Below are 13,899 nucleotides of genomic sequence, written 5' to 3' on the forward strand. Positions count from 1 at the left end.
CAGGAAATCTATCCTGGTCTCACATGTGGGTAGCAGGGGTCCAAGTACTTGGGCCATCATCCACTGCTTTTCAAGGTGTATTAACTAGATAGGAAGCAAAAAAGCCAAGTCTTGAAAACCAGCACTTTGATATGGGTTGCTAGCATTGCAAGTGGTGGTTAACCTGCTCTGCCACAATGCCAGGCCCCAAAGTTATCTTTTAAATAGCGTAATCTGTTAATCATGGGGTCTGTGACACCATGGCAAGTATTTAAGGAGAGACATATTTGTCAAACACCTCATATCTTACAGCATACACAAGAAAACTTTGTTGTTCTTTTGCTTGAAGCCTCTTGCACAAGAGTTGGTATAAACTTTCACTCTACCCTACGGGGAACCCAAGAGATGTGATTACGCATATTTACAAGGTACCTTTCATGCAGTAATTCTTAATTTGGGTGGAGAGCCTAATGCCTATGTGGCTGACCTTGTGATCAGGTGTCTCTTGCAGGAAATTAGTTTATACTGGACACACACTGCAGCTGTATCTCATCTGTGCCCACTTTCTTCCTACCCAAACAAGACTCTCTAGGAGAAGGAACCATGGCTGGGAAAGCAGTTAGATTCAGGTGTGTCATGGAGGATGCAGGGGAGGCACCTTAACAAAACATAGGAACCACATGGACTTGATGCGGGGGTTCAGTAGGGTAGGTCTGATAGCTTGTATCCAGATGTCCCCCAGGGAGGCAATCACAAGGAGGTGGTTGTACAAGGCGGATATCTGGAGTAACTACTTCAAAAAAGAGGAGGCAGAGAACCAGAAACTTTGTCAATGGTCATTAAGCTCTATGTCTGCCACAAGCAAGTGAAACCAACATTAAAAACAGATGCCAAGGCAAAATAATAGCTTTGTAGTCAATTCTTACAAGTTATTGTTTTGAGAGACACCCATTGCTTCTGATGCCGAGCTTTCTTTTCCTCCTGGTTTGTGTTCAAGCAGACCAGAGGATGCAAGTCAAGGGAGTGCCCAAGTCCCATCTCTAATCTTCGGTGGCCTGAACTACAAGTCTATAGTCACAGGCATGTTCTGTAGTAGTTTTTCTGAGGTAGACAATGCCCATGAGGAAAATTATATTCTCACTTTAAAACTTTCTTGCCCTTTGGTCTGAAAGGGAGGTTTTTTCTACTTACTGTATACTTCGCTGATGGCGAAGTGAATCTAGCTATGAGATTATTATTTAAGTTCTTATTTTGGCTCTGCTATTACAGAAAAATGTTAGCCATCTCTTTTATAAGGTCTAAAGATTAAATTGTGCGTCTTACAGATTCCTTCATAATAGAATTAGTTTCCTACCTTGAAGAGAATAGAGAAATGAAAGAACAAGTTGGGCTTAGAATAGAGAAATGAGGGAGCAAGTCCTAGATCGCTTGCTGACAATAGCAATATCACATGAATACTTAGCAAACCGTTTCAACCACTAGATAACAACTTAAGAAAACATTTACCAGAAGGTCCAATGCCTTCTATAAATTTTAAGAATCATGTATTTGAAAACACCTCTTAAATATCTAACATGGTGTAGTTTGTTTAGCCAGTTAACTTAAGCACAACCATCTAAAATGTTTTACCTGCCCTGGAGTCGAAGGATGCCCAGGCCAGAGCCACAGATCTTATTGGCTCTAAGCTGAAAAGCCCTTCACTCAGCCCAACTTCCAAAGTGACCACTGCAGCTGAGGGTATGGTCAAGTAGGGTCAGCAACATTGCAGGCAGAACTGTAAATTTCTTGTTAGAGATGCCCCTTGCCCTTACCTGGCCAGCTCTCCTCCCAGGCCAGCCAAGTAATGAAAGTCAACAGAGTGCCTTCCCCTAGGAGGTTCACACCTCCCTTAGGATATACCCCATGTGAAGAGATAGATAGGTCTGGGCCTCTTAACTTACAAGGCCTAAAGCCCACCAGATTATTATCAAGCCCCTTCTATCAGGTTCTATTTGCCTCTCAATCAGAAAACTTAATTGTAGCTTAGACAGCACCTTTCTTAGCTCCTCTAATAATGACTCTGTCCTTTGTTCTAGGCCCTGTCTAGTGCACTTGGGCCTCATTCCTTTGTAATCATAACCTCTACTCTACCACCAATGGCTCTACTCCCAACCTGTGTGTACTGATGGTCCTCTTCCCCACTTAATGCTGTATAATTGTTCAGACCTGGTTAATGCCACTCTTAGGATCATTGGTTACGATCCTCACCCTGTCTTTTATGACCTTGTCTAAATATGATCAGAGTCGGAGAACTTGGAAGGCTTCCATAGCCTTGGCAACTCATGACGACAGCCTAGGGTGGTTACTGGCGCCATAAACTAGAGTGTCAATTTGTTGGGTTAAGAACAGGAGCCACTGTGCAGTTGCTCCTGATGTGGGATCTCTGTCCTTAATGTGCTGTACATTGTGATTTAATGCTATAACTAGTACTCAAACAGTATGTTTCACTTTGTGTTTCTATGTGGGTGCAAACTGTTGAAATCTTTATACTAAATTGATCTTCTGTATATAAAGAGAATTGACAATGAATCTTGATGCAAATGGAAGGGGAGAGGGAGCGGGAGAGGGGAGGGATGCGGGTGGGAGGGAAGTTATGGGAGGGGGAAGCCATTGTAATCCATAAGCTGTACACTGGAAATTTATATTCATTAAATAAAAGTTAAAAGAAAAAAGAAAAAAAAGACAATGTTATTAAAATATACTATTTCCAAAAAAAAAAAAGAATGGTAAGACAACTGGTAACAAAATAATTAAAATACAGTATTTCCAAAGTAAGATACTTTGATTTTGATCATTGCTTAAAAAACATAACAAACGTAATGTTCAACTTATTGTTTAAATATGTATTTGAGATAGCAGTATACTGAAAGATGTAACCAGTAAAAACATTACCTGAAGGTGTATCTGACCCATGGTCCAAAAGTAGAACAGAAAAAGAACATTTCCATTAACATCAGTGAAGGAAAATAAGTGCTTGCAAGGAAATATGAGTATTTCTAACATTTTAAAAAGATAGTTATTTATTTGAAAGATGAAACTTGCAGAGAGGTAGAGGCAGAGAGGAAGAGGTCCTTGCATCCTCTGGTTCACTCCCCAGATAGCCGCAATGGCCAGAGCTGCGGCAATATGAAGCCTGGAACCAGGAGCTTTTTCCAGGTTTCCCACATGGGTGCAGGGGCCCAACCATTTGGCCATCTTCTGCTGCTTTCCAAGGCCATAACAGAGCCAGATCAGAAGTGGAGCTGCCAGGCCTTGAACCAGTGCCCATATGGGATGCCAACACTGTGGTTGGAGGCTTTACCTGCTATGCCACAGTATTAATTTTGAGAACACGGCTTTATGGAATTATAAGGCTGAAAATTCCTTTTTGTTATATTTTCTAATTGTATAAAGTAGTTCCATGCATTTTTTTTCCCTTAAGATTTATTTGAAAGGTGGAGCCACAGAAAGGCAGAGGGGCAGGGGGGTCTCCCATCTGCTGGTTCACTCTCCAAAAGGCCATAATGACTGGAGCTGCACTGACCAGAAGCAAGGAGCTAGGAGCTTCTTCCAGGTCTCCCACGTGGGAAGAGGGGCCTAAGCACTTGGGCCATCTTCTACTGCTTTCCCAGGCTATAGCAGAAAGCTGGATTGGAAGAAGAGCAGCCAGAACTCAAACTGGTGCCCAATGGGATACCGCCACTGAAGGCGGCTATCTTACCCACTATACAACAGCACCGCCCCCCCCACACACACACTGCTTTTTAAATAAACCTATTGTTAATGTGTCACATGTAGTTAATCTAGGAATAAAAATACTGTCATTATACAAAAAAATGCTGAAATTATGCTGTAAATCTTAATTACTACCTAGAAGAAAATAAACAAATTCAGGAGTATTCTCCATGAAAATGATTCTGAGTTGTAGATTCTCTAGCCAAGGAAAAATTAGACTAGACTTTCTAGTCAGCACCTTACACTGATGTTTTATAAGGCTTCCAACTTGAAGTAACATGATGTCATGATTGACAAACTAGTCTAGGGTATTTAGATGACAGGATATGTATGATTTGCTTGGTAAATATTACTGGTGTTTTCTAATAATTCCACATCCTGTTCTACTCCTTGACATATAGGATTGTTTGTTGAACTTACAAAAGGTGATTTAATTTAACTCGGTTGACAGAATAGGAGTAGGTGCATTTAAGATCATGATTCACCATATTTGTCTCCTCTTTTGGTGAACCTCAATGCATTGTTAAAGAGTTGGTGTAAAATCCCTAGAGTTCTGAATTATTTCATGAATTTTAACTGTCTGCTGTTGGGAATGAAATACAAACCTTCCCAATGGTAAACACTGAGATTTTGGTACTCTACTAATGCAACGTTGCTTTGACTAACACAAGGCTCCAGATGTACGTTCTTTCTCCAAATGTGTTTTTCTTCTCTAGTTTTCTGTTTTTCTCATCTCCAACATTTCATCAGATTTATGTTTAAGTTACATAAAACAAACTTATTTTCTATTCTTTGTGCTTTTTCATTTAATCTATGTATCCCAAGTATTTGGCATAGTTAAATCTCTAATGTATATTTTGAATGAATGTATTTTTGTCTTTCATTTCCTTCATATTCTTAGGAATTCACTCCTATAAGCATTTGAAATCAACAATATTTTTTTACTCAAGTTATTGGACCATCTCTCCCCTTTATTGATAGCCAAGTACTGATATTATGTCTTCTCACTAAATATACACCCCACTAAAAATTGGCTGCCACCTCTATCAAAAATTAATATAATACTGTCCTTATTTGTGTACATATATCAGTAATAATGTTATCATCTCTGAATACTATGGTCCCTTGTTTTGCCATGTTTTACTTGAACTTTGCTAGCAGCAGTCACTACAAGTGATCACTGTCCTGACCTTCACTTCATTTGACTGGCCAAGTGTCATCCTAGTCGTCATCCTCACCCTGTGGAGCCAATGCCTCTGCTTCCTTTCTGGGTTGCTTCTCCTCTACCTGGTCATTAAAGTTGGAATCCCTCAAGATTCAGCCAAAAGGTGCCTCTTCTCAGACTATGTTCCCTCTGCAAGGAAATTGCCCATAAGTAATCATCCAAAACATTCCCTCTTGGTTTCTCCATGGATATCAATACTTACATATATTAACTCATTCACCTAATGTTTATTAAACTCTGTGTGATAAAGTGGAGGAATATAGAAATAAGATCCCATCTTGTTTTTATGATATTTATAGTGAGAGAATCTGAAGTTTGTTTTTAGCTTTGAATATTACATTTATGATATTCACTTATTTGTTAGCTTTCAACTTCAAATAATCATTTTTTTCACATTTTCCACTTACCAACACAGTGTACAGGAACTCAATGAATATTTTTGAATTAATGAGTGAGTGTACAAATAGCCAATTTCCATATTTTATGCAAAAGCTTAATTTCATTATTTACAAGCCTCATAATTTATTGCAAACTTTTTTGCTTGCCATTCAGTTATACAGATAAATAAAACATGAATAAAATTCTTGTGTGACTTCTAAATAGAGTAATGTAGAGTAAGTGCCAAACCAAATAATATCTAGATGTGAAATAAGATATCAATATCAGGTGCAGGGTCCTCTGATCCCTCCATTTTTTATTTTGAGAATTGCCAAAGACTTAAACAATAAGGACAACTAAAATATTCATAAACTAAAACACTTATTTGAAATGACTAACAGATTTGAGAAATAATTTTTTGTGCTCCAACCTTAGTATAATGTTCCTTACATATATACAGCATCGTCTCTAAATATTAGATACTAAGATCAAGGTTCTGAATGTGGAAGTACTGACTCTTTATCTGAGGAGTTGGTATTACAAATTTAAAATGGTGTTACCAATATCCAAAACTGTGTGCCCTCCTCTGTTCCATTATGTTGACCATGGACAGAACCACTACCTATGACTGTTTGGGTTATGGATGACAGATGGCCATTTACCATGGAAGGCAAGAAAGAATTAAGAGCAGTTCATAGGACATGTGGGAAGGTGTTTAGATTCCACGATCTCATTTAAAGTTAGGCTTAAAGGGTTTTGTCTTAGTTTCTGATCCTTTAGTTGTCTTAGAAATCCCTGGCAGTGGCTACCCAGCCTCGAGGGAAATCATTAAGTTGAACAGTACACTTTTGTCTAAACAAATGACCAGGAGTGAATTAAGAGTTCAGAAGACTCTAGAAGAAGATGGTTTCCTGATGACTGAAAAAATGAAATGATTTCATGGCCACAGTTTCTCCTCTATCTTGGGGCTTCCTGACACACAACATGGGAAGTTTTTCCTTATGAAAACTTTTTATGACAGATTTGTTTTAATAAAACATCTGCTATTTTTGTAGCTGCTGTAAAAATAATGGCACTGGCGGGCGCCGTGGCTCACTTGGCTAATCCTCTGCCTGCGGCGCTGGCATCCCATATGGGCGCTGGGTTCTAGTCCCAGTTGCTCCTCTTCAGTCCAGCTCTCTGCTGTGGCCTAGGAGGGCAGTGGAGAATGGCCTAAGTGCTTGGGCCCCTACACCCTCATGGGAGACCAGGAGAAGGCACCTGGCTCCTGGCTTCAGATCAGCGTAGTGCCGGCCGTGGTGGCCATTTGGGGGGTGAACCAACAGAAGGAAGACGTTTCTCTCTCTCTCTCTCTCTCTCTCTCACTCTGCCTGTAAAAAAAAAAATAATAATGGCACTTATATTGTATTTCAGATACAGTATTTAAATCTGAATCTGTATTTATATTTGGAAATTGATTGATCTTGTCACTTAGAGTCTCGGGCAAGAGGTTTGTATGTAACTTAAAGGTTGAAAGCAGTTAAAAATGTTCTGTGAAAAATTGTTCTTAGAATCATTTAGACTTGTACCAAAAATATCATCAGAAAATCAGCATTATTTATGTACTGCCATTTACCTTTTGAAGAGCTGGAAATCAACTCGCAATTCAATTACATTAGGAAAAATCTGTTCTCTACCGGAAAAAAGATAATAATCAACTTAAATGCTGTTTTTGAAGAACTGCAACAATTAAGCTTAATGATTCTTGAGATGGTAACATTTGCAAATGACAGTTATTTTAATTTTTCTTCCCTATATGGAAAAGGAGTACGTTTTATAAAATTGTGCTTTCATATAAGGTTGTAAAAATAGACTTACAGTTACATGATATAATTCGTAAGTCTTTCACTAAAAGTTTCTAAGGTTTTAAATAATTTTTTTAAAAAATAGTATTCTCACAAAATTATATAACCACCACCATAATTTTAGAGCATTTTGGTAGCTCAAAAAAGGAAATCCCACACTCATTACCAGTAATTTTCCATTTTACTGCACATACTGCAAATCCTTCAGCCCTAGGAAACCACAAATCTACTGTCTTTAAGTTAGTGGAATACTTAAAACTATAAATGAAATCGTGCCACATATGGTCTTTTGTGGCTGACTTCTTTGACTTAGCATGATGTGTCAAGATTTATCCTTGTTACAGCATCTATCAGTGCTTCACTTCTATTCACAGTCAAGTAATAACATTATATAAATATATCATTGTGTCCATTGCTATGAACATTACTGTACTAATTCTCTTGTAGGTATATATTTTCATTTTTCCTGCTTCTACGCCTTGGAGTAGAATGGCATGGTGACATACTCTGTTTAACCTTTGCAGCAATTGCCAGACTGTTTTCTAAAGCATCTACACTACTTTTATTCCCACCAGTAGTTTATACAGGTTCTAATGTATCCACATCTTGATGAATTCAATTACCTTTTTTTTTTTATTGTAATCATACTAGTGGTTATATAGCAGTGTCTGATTGTTTTGATGTGGTTTCTATGATGGCTAATGTTGAGAATCTTTTCATGTGCTTATTAGCCATCTGTGTATCTTAAAATCTTGTAATATTGTTTTGTAGTTTCAGGCATGCATTTAAAAATTCTTAAATTGATTATTTTGATACTTTTGTAAATATTTTATTTGTTAATCATTCATAGTGTAGAAATGTGTCTTGCATATATTCTGTGGAATTCATAATTTATTCTACTGTTCTAACAGTGTTTTTAGTAGATTGATTTCCTATACCTCTAATCAATTACCACAAACATGGCAAATTAAAATAAAATATTTTACTGTTTGGAGATCATAAGTCCAAAATGGCTTTCTATGGGCTAAAGTCAATATGGCAGCTGGCCTGTGCTCTGTCATGAGGCTCAAGAGAAAACTCAGTTTCCTTGCCTTTTCCAGCTTGTATATTTGGACTACATTTTTTGTCCAATTCCATACTCAAAGCCACAAAAATTAAGCCTTTATTGTGCTATATCACTATTCTACTGGCCTTACTGATGCTCTTACTCGTTATAAGGATCTTTGTAATTTTGAGGGTACTTAAAATGTATAGAAAAATATTTAAGAGAAACTTGTGCAAAAATTTTTGAAATCCATTCTTGGTGTTTGTATGATACATGTTTTTCCATGAGCTTTTGGAAGACCTTCCATACATTGGTCCCACCTGAATTTTCTGAGAGACTTCACATGACAAAGTCAACTGGCCTGTCACCTTAGTTTTTTTGTTTTTTTGCTTTTTTTTTTTTTTTTTACAGTGGATAGAGACAGAGAGAAAGGTCTTCCTTTTTGCCATTGGTTCACCCTCCAATGGCCGCTGTGGCCGGCTCATCGTGCTGATCCGAAGCCAGGAGCCAGGTGCTTCTCCTGGTCTCCCATGGGGTGCAGGGCCCAAGCACTTGGGCCATCCTCCACTGCCTTCCCGGGCCATAGCAGAGAGCTGGCCTGGAAGAGGGGCAACTGGGATAGAATCCGGCGCCCCAACTGGGACTAGAACCCAGTGTGCCAGCGCTATAAGGCAGAGGATTAGCCTGTTAAGCCACGGCGCCGGCCAACTTAGTTCTATCTTCTTAAAATGCTCTGTAACATTCATAATTCATTTTTTAAAGATGTATTTATTTGAAAGGCAGAGTTAGAGAAGCAGAGAGAGAGAGGGGTCTTCCATCTGTTGGTTCACTTCCCAAATGGCCACAACAGCCAGAGCTGGGTCAACCCAAAGCCAGGGACCAGGAACTTCCTACAGGGGTCCAGGCACTTGGGCCATCTTCTCCTGCTTTCCCAGGCCATAAGCAGAGAGCTGGATTGGAAGTGGAGCAGCCGAGACCTGAACTGGCATCCATATGGGATCCTAGCACTGCAGGCAGAGACTTTACCTACAAGCCACAACCCCAGCCCCAGCATTCATAATTTCTGCCAAGTAGGGTGTGTATACTTCTAGGGGCATATTAGTCTGCCTAATTTAGAGTTTGCAGTGAATTTAAATTTCTCATGGTGTAAAGTTTGTGATGGGAGTGACATCACCCACAATGTCTTTATTTTAAACATTGGAAAGCAGAAGTCCATAAATATCAAGAAAAATTTCAAATGTTAAGATATTTAAAAACACAACTTAGAGTGAAAACTAGTAAAGTTGGTCCTGAGTTCATTGTGTGAATTTCCTCATCAGTCTGCCTTTCCAACATTTCTGAGCACTAAAACTGTGGTAGAATCATAGACTAATCTTTCTGCCTAAAGAGAATGGTGTTATTCATATATTCATATAACTCTGTATATGTGGTAATACTCTAATTAGACAAGGGACTATCACAACTAGATCTATGCACATCCTCAAATTATGACACACCTTTTCTCAGATATATTTATTTGAAAGATTTATAGAGGGAGAGAACATCTGCCATCCACTGGTTAACTCCCCAGATGGCTCCAACCGCCATGGGTGGGGCAGGTCCAAGCCAGGATCTTCATCTGGGTTTCCCATGTGGGTGGCAGGGGCCCAAGGGTTTGGACCATAATCATCTGCGTTTCCCAGAATATTAGCAGGAAAATGAATCAGAAGTGGAGCATCTGGGACATGAGCTGGAAGCCACATGGGATGCTAGCATTGTAGGCAGCAGCTTTATCTGCTATGTTACATGCCAGCCCATGACACATACTTTTTAAAGAATCTTTCCACTGTTATTAAGTTGATTTAGAGATACTTTATAAGGAGACACTTAAATTTATTGGTATTCTCTCTCAACACAATGAGTTCTGAATATATTCAAAGAATTGTGGTATGTCATTCACTTTTTACTGAGCTAATTTAGAGATTACACAAGCTTTCATACTACTACTTAAAGGTTTTCTTACTGATTTGAAAATCACAGGGAGAGATGAAGGGAGACAAACAGATCTTCCATCCACTGGTTTGCTCCCCAGATGGCCTCAATGGCCAGGGCTGGGCCAGACCAAAGCCAGGAGCCAGGAACTTATTGTGGGTCTTCTTCGTAGGTGGCAGGGGCTCAAGAACTTGTGACATCATCTGCTTTTCCCAGGCCATTAGAAAGGGGCTGGAGCAAAAGGGATATGAGCCAGCACTCAAATGGGATAACAGTGTCACAGGTGGCGGCCTTACTTGCTATGCTACAACAACAGCCCCGACACTATGTATTTTGAGGGCACTATTTGCTGTCATGAACACAAAAGTTGGTACCTAACAATTATTGAAGAGGGGGCTTTTATGATAAATAGGCATCTGTAGAAATTTTCATACAGTGTTCTTTTGGAATCTATAAATTATGTACTGTTTAATTATGGAAATTGGAATTTGGTATGATAGACTAAATATCAAGCTGTATTGTCAGATAAGCATTAACAGTAATGTATTCCTAACATTTTTCAATTTTTTGACTCATAAATAGTTTATGATTAATACTACAAGAAAGAACTTTCAGATACTACCCATTATCGTGGTCTAGCTTCTCAGCAACTGAATGAACAGCTATAGATGCTACTGAAGCACATTTTCAACATGACACATTTGCATACATCAAAGAGCATATAAAAATGATTGATCATGACTATTAGTAGCAAGACCTGATACATAAATTGAACAACAATCGGTGAGCCAAAGAAGGATTTATTTAGAAATAGAATCATAACTGAGGTGGAGAGTCTAAAAGTTAGTGAAAGTGTCAGATTTTTCAGATGAAAGTTGCCTCAAAGAATAACAACCCAACAGTCACACAAATGTGAGAACGGAGAGAAGACAGCGTTATCTAAGCTTAAGTGTAACTGGAAATTCTTGAGTACATTAGCCACAGAAGCTGTCCAATCAGTATTAATGTAGTTTTTACAGTTCGTGTTTTCATAATTGAAAGAGCTATTGAAATAGAAAAGGTAACTATTTTGATTTTTATCGCATTGTTCAGATTTTCTCAAGGGAAATCTGAAGGTTCACCAATAGTCCAGTGGATTTTTCCAGGTGCGTACAGCTTACATGATGTGTGGGATGTCACCTTTCTGCATGTTTGTTGCCCATCAAAACAAGAATAGTTACTATGAAGGATATAGAGGAAACAGACACAGTGTTCTTAGTCATTACACTTCCTAGATTTCCTTTTTCCTTGGAACGTTGAATGTAAAAAAAGGAAGGAGTTAAATTCAATGTCTGGTTTTGAATTTCATAAATGATACCAAAAGGTTATATGATATCTGTCTTATGCATGATCCTACCATTCATGCTGCAAAACCATTTGTTTCAATTGTGATTACAAACATTAGGATAATAAAACGCAAAAAAAAGTTCCTCAGTGGTTTAAAATTCCTGCAGAAACCTGCAGCAGTCCATGCATTTATCTGGTATGTTTCTTTAAATTTGCCCTAAGCTGAAGACCTCTTGGATATGGCCTTTCCGTATCAACCAAGTGATCTATAGGAAATTTTTCTCCTTGCATACATTTATTAAGCTATTTTCTGTTGCAAGTTCTGCCTAAGTAGTATTTGTTTTATTGTTAAAGACTTAATGTTAGACTGCTAACAGCTGTTTTACCATCAATGATTTAATAGGAGGGCCAAAAACAGTAGTTCTGCACAATTTACCAGTCAACCAAAAACACAACAATAGGTAAAGCTTTTTAGGATTTGCTGACACTCATCCAGGATCAGAGTAAATGAGGATTCTAGCTAAGATATTAGCACCCACTCTTCATATAACAAGCTCTTAAGCCAGTTGCTCTATGTTAAGCAGAGCTTCTTGTTTTATGACTAAGGTTGATATATTTTGTAGAATATTTAATATTAGAGATAAATGAGACCTTAGAGATCATATAATCAAATTGAGATATAGTCTGTAATAGGTACTACTCTTAAATAAGGAATCAGTTACCTGAATTTGTCAACAAGTGTTAGTAAATTATAGTTAATTCAAGGCTAATCTGTATAATCCTTATTCATTTGCATTTATTTGTTTGAGAATGGGTGAAGAATCTGAGAAGGTATTGCTCATAGGAAAGTAAAGGCAGTCTGCAGCTGTGGGGAAAAAACTTGAACTGCTGATTTGGAACAGTATAGCCAGATAATTTCTTCGATAAGCAAATAATATAAGTAAGAATAGAACTTCCAGACTTCATTTATTTTCCCACATGCTCTTCTCCATTCTTTGTCTATATCTTTGGATTCAGAAAAAATGAGTAGACATGGGCACAAAGCATTTTAACTCATTTTGGGCCCTATTCTTGGTCACTTAAAGAAATGCTCTAGTAGCAGTGAAACCAAGAAGTAGAATTGCGAGCTGATGTGATTCTATAGCAAGCTAAGGGAGCAGAAGTAGTTGGTGAATTCCAGCCTTTAAATGTGGGATTTTGAAATAAACAATGCAAAGGAAAAAGACAGTACAGATGTGTGCCAGGCAGGATTTGGAAATCTGGAGGTGAGATTCTATGAGAGATTTGTTCTGTTAACTGGAATTTACAGGGTGATATCGCAGCCAGAAAAAGTACAACAATCAAATAACAGTACTGCTAGATACCAGCTCCATTTGGAACGCTGTGAATTTATATCCCAGCCTCATACCTAACAAAAAAAAGTGAGTTAAAGAAGCAAGTCGGGTTATTTCAGTCCACATGATGTCTTTCAGTTGCAACCATTTTGATGCAGTGATAGAATTTCACTTTTTGTAGCTCAATAATATTACATTGTATGTGAATATAGATGGATATAATATATATAACAATATTACATATTCTATATTCATATATGCATATTATATATAATTATATATTTTATAATAAAATTAGCATATTATATAATATAATATGTAATATATATTTATATATAATTATAATTTATATTGTATAATATATAATATACAAATTATATAATATATAATTATATATGGCTGTATATAATTATATATTCATATATTTATAATTTTATGTATTATACATTTTTATAATTACATATTTTATATATAATTATAACATAACTGCGTATGTATGAGATCTCCTTTCTTCTTGAATAATAGCCATTCTGACAGGAGTGAGGTGCTATCTCATGGTTTTGATTTATGTTTCTTGATAGCCAGTGACATTGAGCATTTTTCCATATATTTATTGCCATTTCTAGTTCTTTTGAGAACTGTTCTATCGAGGTCCTTTTGCTCACTGATTGCTTGTGGTAGAATGAGAAGGTCATGCCAAGGTTGCCATTGGCAACAGGCTGTGATTGGATGACTTCAGAAACCACATGACATCGGAGCCTGCCTGTCAACAGGCTGTGATTGGTTAAGGCATAGACCATCCCTTGACTGGATTGGCTGCCTTGGCTATATAAGCTGCTATACCAACTGAAATCAATGAGTCTGCAGGCTGCTCGCCTCTGGCCTGCTTTCATCGGACTCCCGGGGTCTGTGTGGTGACTCCATGCCTCTTGCCCCCACCACGCTCCTCCTCTCAGAATGACTCCACAGCAACAATTGCTGGATCGTTTTTGTTGTTGCTGAGTTGTATCTTTGGATAGGTAACTCAAATACTTTTCTCCTTAT

This window comes from Lepus europaeus, chromosome 1, assembly GCF_033115175.1.
Source record: "Lepus europaeus isolate LE1 chromosome 1, mLepTim1.pri, whole genome shotgun sequence".
Classification (NCBI taxonomy): domain Eukaryota; kingdom Metazoa; phylum Chordata; class Mammalia; order Lagomorpha; family Leporidae; genus Lepus; species Lepus europaeus.